This window comes from Sander vitreus, chromosome 9, assembly GCF_031162955.1.
Source record: "Sander vitreus isolate 19-12246 chromosome 9, sanVit1, whole genome shotgun sequence".
Classification (NCBI taxonomy): Eukaryota; Metazoa; Chordata; class Actinopteri; order Perciformes; family Percidae; genus Sander; species Sander vitreus.
In genome coordinates, this window is record NC_135863.1 from 5,274,192 (window position 1) to 5,287,648 (window position 13,457).

Below are 13,457 nucleotides of genomic sequence, written 5' to 3' on the forward strand. Positions count from 1 at the left end.
AACGTGAGGCTGCATTCTATAGGCAGTGCGATTGCATCAAAAGTTGGAAAAAAACGCAAGTGGATGCAAAACACTTGAGTTTTTTGTGATAGAGTAAGCTAAGTATGTTCTGATTTTAAGGTGTTAGAGAACTAAAATAATCACAAACTGAATGCAGTGGTTCCTGTCTTTGGTGCCGAAGTTCACTCTTCTCACTGGGGTCTCAAAAAGTATAGTAAAGTAGTATAGTAGTTTGCATGTCTTGTTGGTAGAAACAAGGATCTTGTAGCCCCCTGTTTTACTAACAGTCTCAACATTTCCCTTACTATTACTGTTGCATCCTTGGTTTACCACACAAGTATGTTTGTAAATCCAAGTTTGTGACCATCTGAGAATATGGAGTAGTGTAAATGCTGGAGTCTACTCATTAGTTGGCAGTGGTATGGTGAAGAAGACCGCATAGCGGCCTGATTCAATCCACCTCAAAACCAAAGGAACTAATCCAGACCAGGACTCCAAACACTGTAGTCTACCTCAGTTTCAATATTGATTGTTATAGGTCTTCTCCAGTTTGTTTGACATTTTAACTTGCATCTTTAGTCAGACAATCAAAGCACAACAAGTGTTTGCAATTTGGCCAGGAGGCAAAATAATTCTAACTACAACTGTGCAGCATGTTACCATGTAACAACAGAAAACATCCATCCAGCTATTTATTCATTCATCGCTCCACATACATTGAAATATTCTGGGGAAAGTTGTGTATCAGTACAATTGGCATTTATTCTGCCTCGTCATGACTCTGGTTTATTCAGCTCCACAATCTTATCTGTTCATTTATCTTCTCTGTCTCTTTCTTCTCTACGACATTTAGTCCCTTCTCTTCTCTTCTCTTCTCTTCTCTTCTCTTCTCTTCTCTTCTCTTCTCTTCTCTTCTCTTCTCTTCTTTCCTGTTTTCTCTCATCCACAAGGTCTTTGTTGGTTGATTGGTGGCCTCTTTCACTTGCTCTGCACACACACACACACACACACACACACACACACACACACACACACACACACACACATACAGACAAGACAAACGAGGTTGTTTGCTTGCAGTATTTTTAGCAAAGCACAGACTGGCAACATTGTATTGAGTAGATTTTGACAACAGTGCTGTTATTTAGAATATGTGTGCGTGTGTGTGTGTGTGTGTGTGTGTGTGTGTGTGTGTGTGTGTGTGTGTGTGTGTGGCTTCATTACTGAAGCCTGTGCGTTTTGAGGGACCATCGCTTGCCAAAACCCAAATAGTGAGCACTGTATTTCAGTGAACAGACTTTCTTTCTGCCGTGTGTAGTGAAGATCACCACCACTCTGTAACCTGCCCACGGTCCATGGACATTCCCACACTGCTGACGCTTAAACACACAACCCAGTGTGACTAAAGCAACTGAACTTTCTACAAAGTATATCTAGTTACAGTAATGCAAAGTACTGTGTATTGACTTTGAAGGGATTTATTCAAAGGGACATCTTGAGGCTCAGATATTAGACACATATCAGAACGCACCTGCTAATCAATATGTTTTTGGTGGTAAAATGTAATTAATAAAAACATGGTCTAGCTTACATGCCCACCCTTCGAAGATTGTCTTGACGTAGAACAACTCCACGGTTGTTCTCCTGGCTTCTCCCAGCTGTTAATAAATTAACCAAACTAAAAACGTTATCATGACAGCTCTGTCACATCCTCCTATTAGATTATGCATGGATACAAGATTAATTCCTGCATATTGTGTTTGTCTGTTCAGCCATGAATATGCTTGTCAATGTGTATATTCCAACAACCTGCTATTGCTGATGAAGATTATGCAAAAGACACTAGTTTCTCAGCTGTGACCTACCAAAGAGTCAATGCCTAAACTAGATTCATAAATATACCTTATGGGCCCATATTTGCGTTGTGCCTGTGAAGGGGAAAGGGCTGGTAGAACACCTTTCCAATATGAGATAAATAAACATCTGGGTAATGTAGTTTTTGTATTTTGTGCCCTTTTTAGACAGAGCACTCAACAGACTACAGGGAAGAAGCCAGCAGGGATATAGATGGGTTGTCTTTGAGTCCTTGCTGTTAGACAGGTGATCCACACTCCTAACATTCACACATGAAGGTTGAACTATGTCTTATGGCTTATGCAGCTCTTTGCACCTTGTCCTTTATGACAAAAAACAGACATACAAGCGAAAGACAGCAACATTCAACGCGTTCTAATGAATGGGTTTGTACGATATCAAATGTTACTGTGAGCCGGGTACAGGGCAATGTGAGGTCCCGGTCATTTGCCATTGCCGTTGTCGTTTAGTTTAGCCGACAAAAGGTGACTTTGAGCCGTGTACAGAGCACCGCTGCGGCGACAGTCATGTTCAGGCACCAAAACAACTTGTTAAGATTAGAAAAAAGATTGGGGTTTGGAACTCCAGTCCCCTTAAAGTGCTCATATTATGCTCATTTTCAGGTTCATAATTGTATTTAGAGGTTGTACTAGAATAGGTTTATGTGGTTTAATTTTCAAAAACACCATATTTTTGTTGTACTGCACATTGCTGCAGCTCCTCTTTTCACCCTGTGTGTTGAGTTCTCCGGTTTAGCTACAGAGTGAGACATCACACTTCTGTTCCATCTTTGTTGGGAGTCGCACATGCGCAGTAAGTACTGCTAGATTGTCAGTTGCAGAGTATGAGGGCATGCCATGCTTGCAGCTACGCAAGCATTATAACGTGTGTTACAAAGTGACGCACGTTCGTCACGGAAGTGAAGGCTGGACTACAATAGAGCTGTTTGGAGCAGTTTGTGAACAGTGTTTTCTCTGGAAGATGGTAAGTATATATCATAGAAAGCTTACTATATTTAGGGTATGAGGAGTTGCAGCGTTCGCCTAGACCGGCGGGGATGGGTGTGTAGCCACAGTCATGGCGCACCCCCACCCTATCTCTGCTTCTCCCCATAGAAAGCTTACGTATACTTAGGGAGTAATGAGTCACAGCGTTAGCCTAGACCGGCGGGGGAAGGTGTGTAGCCACAATCATGGAACACAGCCTCCCTATCGCCCCTTCTCTGCAGCTCGTAGTTATGCGGTTATAGTTTTAGACTACCGGGGTACCTCCTTGGACACACTGAGCTTCTCTCTCCTCTCTCTTTCCAACTGTGTGTATTCGTGTCACAGAAATGCTTGTTACTAACATAGCTCCGGGGAGCTTATTCCCCGGAGTCCTTATGTTCTTTTTCCACCCAGCATCATTATCTTGGATCATGATGGCACCTACATCATGGTGGCAGCTGTCGCCGTGGTCATGCCCTACGCCCTGCTGTGCCCTATTACACCCTGCTACGCACTGCAATGCAATTCGACTTGCTATGTCAGGCCAACGCCCTGCCACGCCCTGTTACGCCCTGCTGTGCTCTACGAGACCATGAACTATTATAACTATTACAATATCTTTATTGTGACTATTATTGCCATTGTTCATCATACCCCCAACCGGCACCGTCAGACACCGCCTACCAAGAGCCTGGGTCTGTCCGAGGATTCTTCTTAAAAGGGAGTTTTTCCTTGCCACTGTCGCACTTACGCATTCATGCATGCTCTTGGGGGAATCACTGGAATTGTTGGGTCCTTGTAAATTATAGACTGTGCTCTAGACCGACTCTATCTGTAAAGTGTCCTGAGATAATTCCTGTTATGATTTGACACTATAAATAAAATTTAATTGAAAATTGAATTGAATTAAGTCCCTTTGGGGTGGACTTTGGGCTTTTTCACTTTGTAAACGTGCACAAAAAAGATATATAACACAATAAAGGAAAGGGAAAGAGCCAAAAAGCATAATATGAGCACTTTAAGTACGATTCACAGGACACAAATGTGTTTCCTGGGTAAAAGTGTTGTGTGTTGTGCGGTGGAGCGGGACACAAACTCCACTCCACCACTTGAAAGCCCTGTGTTTAATGACCCAACCATTCAACTCCTCCCTACATGGACCACAGCACTATTATACAGCTTCAGTCAATATAGTGCATACAGCAATAAATAGGTGGAATACATATGAATAACTTTTCGTAGCTATATGTACAAACGGTTCTTGAGAACAGCCTACAAGATTGCAGTGCACCACTGAATGCTTAGCGTCATCTCCCCATCGAAGTGATGCTTTTCTGTGTGAAACCACTCATGTTTTAAACAAACCCCCATTCTAACGTTGTTATCTGGTTTATTTTGTGCTCGGCTGTGACTTGACCGACACATCACTGGATTGGCCTTCATTAGCATGTAGCTAAATCGAATGCTTGTCGTTGTTGCTTCCCTTTAAAATAGCAACATTGACCAGATGGGAAAGTGGAAGGAAGCAGACTACAGAATGGTTTTCCAGCCTCACCAAATGCTTCTTCAGAGAGTGTGCACCAGCTGCTACTGGTCCCATAATAACAAGAAACCCCAGGTTTTATTTACTACTAATGTTAGTTACGTTTGTTCTATGAATTTCTACCAATGGATTGGACTGATTTGTTTATTTGCTATTTATACTCCTTATGTATTGTTGTGTTTTCTTTTGGCAACTATTACTGTTAAGTTGCTCATTTTAGATTTAGCTTTCATCATAAAAAACAAAAATATTAAATTGCTGCCAGCCACTATAGGCAATGTTGGCTTTTACGTATTCTATATCACTCTGGATAAGAGCATTGGCTAAATGCTCTAACAGTAAAGCCTGTGACCACTCTGTGACACCCCCCCCCCAACCACAGACACACACACACACACACACACACACACACACACACACACACACACACACACACACACACAGTGTTTTCAGTGTCCCTCTGTGCACCATAGCCGTCTTTCTGTTCTTCTGGTGGAACTCGGAGATGGGCTGTTGGTTTAATTAGGACAAAAGTGGCCCTGAAAATCCTCCAAATGTAAGAGCCCCGAACCCCCGTGGAGCATAGAGGAGCTTCAATGGCGGAATGATAGAAGAAGAGAGGGAGAGCGATAACAAATCGCCAAATCCTGGATTTAAAAAGAGATGGACCTGTCAAAGTAGGACTTAAAGAGGGTTGGAGTGGATGACTTAACCTCTCAGTGACTCCAGTGTCTGTCGGTATATTACAGTATATACTGTATACACTGCACAGTATGTGCATGCATATGTTTACGTAGGATTTAACTGCATGCTACAACAGGACATCTGACTGTATGACTGGTTGAATATATCCCAAACACCACATGAAAGATAAACTATTCTATAAATGTATACCTAACTATCAAGATTAGAATACAAGTTGCAAAGGTTGGACCAAGTCATTGTTGTGCAAGTACGTAAGACTTTGCATTCAAATCTTTGGGCAAGCCTTCAGTCACCTGGACAGCCCTACCCTTGAGGATGAATTCCATTATAAAGTAAATTTAAATTCCCCAATAATGGACACAAAAACACTGAATATTTATAAGAATATGAAAGAGAAATTTCATAGTGACTTCATTCGAAGCAAAAAGAATCAAATCAACACAGCGTTAGGGTGTGGTTTTACAGGTACACACAGCAGATAGCTTAGATATATGAGCACTTTACCAATCTTATGTAAGATGAAAACACCAATGAGGTCACTTTAAACTCTCTATAGAGTACCACTCTCCACTCTCCACTCTCAAAACACACACACACACACACACACACACACACACAGAGTATTTGAAGCAGAGCAGGCAGACACACCTGAGAACCTGCATGCTCTGTTTGAGGAGGGAGACCTGTTGTTACCTGCCTTTAGGCTGGGTTCACACACAGACACACACACGCACACACACACACACACACACACACACACACACACAAATATACACACAGTCTGTGACTAAACAAACCAACAACGCCAGGTGTGTGTGTGTGTTTGTGTGTGTGTGTGTGTGTGTGTGTGTGTGTGTGTGTGTGTGTGTGTGTGTGTGTGTGTGTGTGTGTGTGTGTGTGTGTGTGTGTGTGTGTGTGTGTGGGCAGGCGGGCCCTCCATCAGCATCCTGTCACACACAAGATGTTTATCCAATTTGTCAAGATAATCTTTCTTCAAACTGGCTGCCAAGGAGGGTGCCTCTCTCTCTTTACTCACTTGCTCACTCACACACACACACACACACACACACACACACACACACACCTGGGGGATGGTTCACCGATACCAATTGCTCGTCCTGCATTGGAGGCCCACTCTTCCATCTCGCTGGCAGGTAGCCTATGTGTGGTTCTGAGAGTGTCTTTTTGTTGTCTAAACCACACCAAACTATGGTCAACTTATCTTTGAATGTTTTTAGGTTTGAATTTGACATGTGATATATTTCTTTAAATGCTTCTGTAAATTTTGAGAGACCCACCTTAGACTCAAAACCAGTGGAGGTTAATTAAAACCTATGAAACAGACTTTAACTTACTGGAGAAATATAATTTCCCAGAAAATAACAGGCAAGAATAAAAACAGCAAGCAATAAAACCAATCGGCCATTCTGACTTTTAGGATGAAGTCACTTACATCAGATTTCTCACCATGTCATATGCAGAAGAACAAGCAAGGTTATGGTAGTCACATATACAAGAAACTCAAAAACAAATTTGTAATTTATACACAAGCTGCCCATTAGGAAGCGACGGTTTTCTTCAAAGTTGATTAGAAGCCTAATATAGCAGAGACCTACATACCTAAACTTCAAACAGATATTAATAAAGTGTGTTTTTTCAAAGATTGGATAGTTTCTTGACCTTGAAGCCGGGCCACAAAAAGTTAACCAGGTAGTGATTCTCATTATCAATATGCTAAATGGGCCGAGAACAATCTCTTATATTTTCTTCCCAGGATTAGACTTAATTTTGTCAGTTAGACCTAAATAAAAATGCAACAGTGATTTGCATAAATAAGCAGTACACACCCAGGCAATGCATGCACTCACACACTCACAGAAATGGATGCATAATTGCAGCAATACATAAAACACACTTACATGCTCTCTCACTTGTATGCTCACATGCAAATGCACATATGTGTACACACACAAAACACACACACACACACACACACACACACACACACACACATACATCCACACATCCACACACATGTACATGCACCCACGCACGCACACACACACACACACACACACACACACACACACACACATACATACATAAAGTCAACAACCTGGAACGTTGCAAAGCTGATGATTTTCTAATGAATGGTTTCATTGGCCATGGTGGGGATTAGTGTAAAGGGATTGGAAGGGAATATTTACATGGTTTTAATGATTCCACAACTTTATATTTAGAGGTTGGTCTTATCAGCTCCAATCATCTCCCAGTTTGGAAAAAAAACAACACGCCGAGCCGAGCGACGGCACAATTACACACCCCTGCCACGCACACGTTGGTCTGTCACCTCCGACACCATCTCTAGAGTTAATGTGTAACATATTAAAATGTCTCTAGGAGGGAGAGATGAAAGACTGGGGGGGGGGAGTTAAACACTTTAAAGTCATGAGCCCATCCCTCATCAAACATTTTAACCCTCTCACTTATAAGTTTAGCTTTTTGCAATGAAAAGAACAGAAGGCTTCATGCGGATATATAAAATCCCACTCACACTTCCCTAAACGTAACTGCTTAGCTGGAAACACTCTGCCAACATATGAACGTGTTGTAGATTTCCTTGTGATTGTTGAGGAGCTACAGCATATAATGTTAAGGCTGTGACATGCTGTGAAACTTTTTAGAGAAATGATGAGAGGTTACGTCGTCCAAGGGCTTCAAGCTCATCACCCCTGCATTGTTAGAGGAGCCGTGAAGGACAGTAATCCGTTTTTTGGGATGAAACTTCTGGGATGGGTTCCCACTTATCTTAGTAAGTCTGAGAAGTAAACCTTTTCTACAAAACGTGCAGGTGTAATTTCTTTAGTTAATGTGGGCACATAAATCCGTAATCTGTGCACACAAATTAGCGTTATTGCAAAAGTAGGGATTGTTTAAAATAGGAGGTTGTTCTGGTTACACAGATATCTCAATGTTTTCAGGCCATGAACAATCTTAATTCACTGTTTCTGTTGTGCAGTGTTTTCTTTTTCTTAATTTTTCTTTTTCTTTTTTAAATTTAAACACAATTGTGTTTAAATGTCTTCCCTTCAACATATTGTACAGAATAACAGTGTGTTTACCTTGTGTTAGTTTGTGGGAAAGAAATATTAATTAGAAGGTATGAATTACATTTATTTGCATCAGTTTAAAAGAATTACCGTACTTTTACAAATAATTATACTATGTCTGTGATTGATTATGGTCAGTATCATCTTGACTGGTTCTTGTCTAACTTATTTTTAATTTTTACAACCTTTCACTCCTCAGAGATCTCAAAGTAATTCAACATAACACTTTTTGGCGTTGCAACAAAATAATAAATCAAGCATATATTTGCATTGGCCCACATACATAACATGACGCGCCAGATGGTTTGTTATACAGAACCATCTGAGAAGCTGTTATTGGAAACCTTAAAAAAAAAAAAAAAACAGGCAGGTGATTGGATGAAACATCTGTCAATCTCATCCACCGTTCGCGGCCGTCACACACACCTAAACCACACCCATAGCTGCCAGTAGCTCCTCAGCGGACGCTGATTGGTTCGGTTCGCTGCTCTCTGGACACAAACTTTACTTGAAACCTAACAAGATGTATTTTTGTGTGATATGTAATGTCACGATTCTGGCGTGATATTGCAATAATCCAGCTGCCTTGCAAGGTAACCACATACATCGCCTAGTTCAAATCTAGACCAAACTATGCGCTGTTTATTTTAGACCTTTCTCACCAGAAAAAAAGACATTTATGGTTGTTTCTTTTAATACTTCAGATGACCTGTAATTAGTGATTTGCACTCTGTCTCCTGTAATGACCACAAACTTTCCCTAACCTTAACAAATTTGCTTTAGTAGCCTGAAATTAACCACAGAGGTGGAAGATCAACAAATGCTCATTTGGGTCGTTTTAGAAAAACATCTTATTTTGACATGTGTGTTTCCTTATTTTGGTTCACGTTGCCAGGATGCTTTGCCCACCTACACGGCTTATAAAAGAGCTCAGACTGTACCAGCCTTTAATGTGTGTTATCAGACTTCAGGAGAAAATGTGATGCCTTGAAAGCTGCAGCTTGAAAACCACATACACACAAACACTGCTGAGGCTTTTCTTATCTGGCTTCCCAGAGAGCTCCAATCAAAGAGAGATATTTGACTTGGTGGCAGCATGGGGCTTTAAAACTAGTTGTAGCCCGCTCTTTGTCTTTACGTCTTGTCTTGTGTCTTTCCCAAACACTGTGTCACAAACACACAGAAACCCCTCTCTTCTATGAGGGGAACACACACTCAATTACAGACATGTCATACAAAACAGAACGGCCTTATCTTCATGTTTTGCTGTTTTCATGAATGTTAGGATGTTTTTCCTACAGCACCCAGTGAGGTAAGTAGCCCACACACACACAGACACACACACACACACACACACACACACACACACACACACACACACACACACACACACACACACACACACACACACACACACAATCAGACACACACTGACGTAGCAGAGGGAGGATTGGACAGGTTAGGCAGGTTCTTTTCCACTAGACTGGGACTAAACATGACCTGCTTGCTTTGGAGCAGCTTGCACCATCACCACCCAGTTTACGCACGTGCTGGGAACTAGAAATCCCAACAACTCGATGCCAGCAGTTCTAACAGCTCACCTTTGTGTCCCCTTATCGGTTTCTCAACAAGGCAATGTTGTTCAAGAGAAGGTATGTGGATGGATGTTGCAAGCAAAGTAGTGGAAAATGTTCGAGTAAGGAGTGGCAGAGTTCAGGAGAGAGACTTTTTTTTATTTTTGGTTGCATTTATACACACACTGAAGTGCTTTACACACATCCAAAAATGCAAGGCCATTTAGATGATGCTGGGGTGTCTATGTCTCTGAGCTCGTCTGAGCTGTTTTTAAGTCTTTTGGGACAGGTTCAGTTCTTTATAGGCTAATTGCAAGTCAATATGAGTAATAGACTGCCGTTGCCTGGTGACTGGACAGGGCCAATGAATTGCTGAGCACAACCCATAGTAAACGGCAAACAGGATATAAGGTGTTCATTTGTGAGGTTTGGAGGTGCTGGCAGGTACATTTTGTTGCTGTTGGACAGAGCCAGGCTAGCTGTTTCCCTCTGTTTCCAGTCTTTATGCTAAGCTAAGCTATCCGGCGGTTGGCTGTGGACAGATATACAGAGATATGAAGCATCCTTGTTGTAATAATTTTGGTTTCCAGAGCTCCACACCAATTTGTACCCACACAATTAATAATCCACTCCCTCACAGTATATACAGCTTGTTCAGACCCTGAATTAGAATTAGACCCTAAAAAGACACAGAATATCATTGTCTAACTTTGAACTGCAAAATCCACCACTCCTAGTTTTTGCCAATAGTAAAATCTGTCATTCAACCAATCGATCATATCTTGATTCGACCAGACAGGATGAAAGATAAAAGACTACCTCCGTGTTTCTCTCTCCATACACACACACACACACACACACACACACACACACACACACACACACACACACACACACACACACACACACGCACGCACACCTGCTGCCCGGGCCAATGTGTACTCCATCATCACATGTGTCTCTCTCTGCAGTACTAGCAGACATTAAGTCAGCCAGCCTGTTGGAGTGATGAATAGACTGTGGACAGCTGAGAGCACCTTCTGTCAGGGAAATAGTCTGTACGTAGATGGTGGAAAGTTGCCTCAGAATAGACATTACATTACAACCTTTTCACATTCACATTCTTCAGTGGTCATTCACTGAACGTTACGTCAGAACGTTACGTCAGAAAAGAAGCGAGAAATCCCTGTTTGGTATTCTGGTCCGACCTTCTGCGGTGATGTCTAGTTAGTCCTTCAGTGCAAAAAAGACAAGCTACAGACATTCATGGTGCAGGAAGCTGATGTGTTTTGGTTAATTTCTACCCCACTAAAACATGATACTGCATCAGTAATATTTGGCAAAGACAGGTTTAACAGTTGACATTAGCATTAATACATGATAATGCTTGATATGTCCAAATATAAGATTAAAGGTACGGTGGAGGCCGAGAATGTCACGATGAAATTCTGTTCTGTTTGTGTATTAATATGCTTGTACCACAGACCCTTATCAAAGAAAATAACTTGTTTGAAGACAGGAGTTGGCCTTCAAAGTTCTTACTGGAAGCAAATGTGAAACTGTGAAAACAGTGTTGTATAACCAAAAACATAGAAAAACAAAAAGCCCCCTGGAGGAATGGAGCGGTTGTTAGGCAGAGTAAGAGAGAGTGTTGCCAGACAGTACTAAAGTGGATATACCATATATAAGAATAAACGTAATTACTACAACAAAGAGATGAAACAGGCCAGACAGTCTTTCTTCTCTAAAATCATTACTGTCACTACTTACATTTTCTCCACTGTTGATCAAATTATTAATCCACCATCTACAACCCCATCAGAGATGCTGTCTACTGAAAAATTTGAAGAATTTGCTACATTTTTCAACTCCAACATCATAGCTATTAAACGAGGTGGTATCAAGGTCTACAAATCATCCTACCCTCCAGTTCTCCAGGAATATGACTGCTACCATGCCTCATTTTCTCCCCATTGACCTCAACAAATTAAATGATACTGTTGGACAGCTCAGGTCCTCCACCTGCTGCTTGGACCCTCTCCCCACCCCATTTTTTAAGTCACATGAGGTATTAGAAATTATAAACACATCTCTTAAATCAGGCGTATTTCCTGCAGCGTTTAAAACAGCTGTCATTAAACCACTCCTGAAGCAGAGCAATCTTGATGCAACAGTCATCTCTAACTATAGGCCCATCTCCAACCTGCCATATCTCAGCAAGATAATAGAAAAAACTGTTTCCTTTCAGCTCAGCAACTATCTAATGTCAAACAACCTTCTGGACATTTATCAATCAGGCTTTCAGCCCCACCACAGCACAGAAACCGCACTTATTAAAGTTGTGAATGATCTGCATATAAACACTGATTCTAATAAATAATCTGTCCTTGTGCTCCTGGATCTCAGCGCCGCATTTGATACCGTTGACCATCAGATTTTATTACACAGATTAGAAACATGGGTCGGCCTGTCTGGTCCAGTCTTAAACTGGTTTAGAACTTACCTGCTGGACAGGCAATTCTTTGTGTCCATTGGGTATTTTGTCTCGGACATAATGGGCATAATGTGTGGAGTTCCCCAAGGTTCAATTATTGGATAACTATTGTTTTTAACATGCTCCCACTTGCACATGTTATAAAGAAACACAACATAAATTACCATAACTATACAGATGATTCACAGCTGTACATATTCACAGCTGTACATATCCCTATCTCCTGATGACATGCATCCCATACACTCATTGTATTAATGATATCAATATGTGGATGTCAGAGAACTTCCTACAACTAAACAAGAATAAAACCGAAATACTTATCTTTGGTGCCAAGGCTCAGAGACAGAAAGTTGCGGCTCATCTCAGTTCTCTGTCTCTGGAAAGCAAAAGCGAAGCCAGAAATCTGGGTGTAATGTTAGACAGTGATAAAAATGTTAAGCGTCATGTCAATCAAGTAACAAAATTAGCTTTCTGCCATCTTAAAAATATTTCTAAATTAAGGGGCTTTCTGTCAAAAGCAGACTCTGAAAAATGGATTCACGCATTTATAACAAGTAGATTAGATTACTGTAACGGTCTGTTTTGGCGTCCCAAAATCAGCTGTGCAGCGACTACAATTAATTCAAAATGCGGCTGCAAGCGTTCTGATCACACACATACACCTGTCCTTAGACTTTTACACGGTCTCACAGTCAAGGCTAGAATTGATGTTAATATTCTGCTCCTAGTTTTTAAAGCTCTCAATGGCCTTGCACCTCAGTATATTAGAGACATGCTTGTTAGAAATGAACCAGCAAGAACCCTCAGATCCACAGGCAGCGGTCTCTTAACCATCCTTCGCTGCTTTCTGTGTCTATGCCCCAATGATATGGAAAACCCTGCCAGTGGAACTGAGAGAGGCTTTCACACTGAACACTTTTAAAAAAAAAGGCTTTTTAGAAAACTCTATGAATAACTGAGTTCGTCGCTGTTCAATGTTAATCTTTAGTTTGTGTGTGTTTGTGTGTGTGTGTGTGTGTGTGTGTGTGTGTGTGTGTGTGTGTGTGTGCGTGCGTGCGTGCATGCTTGCATGCGTGCGTGCTCTATACATGTTTTGTATATATTTTACTCTGTTTAATTGAACAAAGTTTTTTTATGTCGCTTTTGTACGAAGCACATTGTGTTACATTAACTTGTATGAAATGTGCT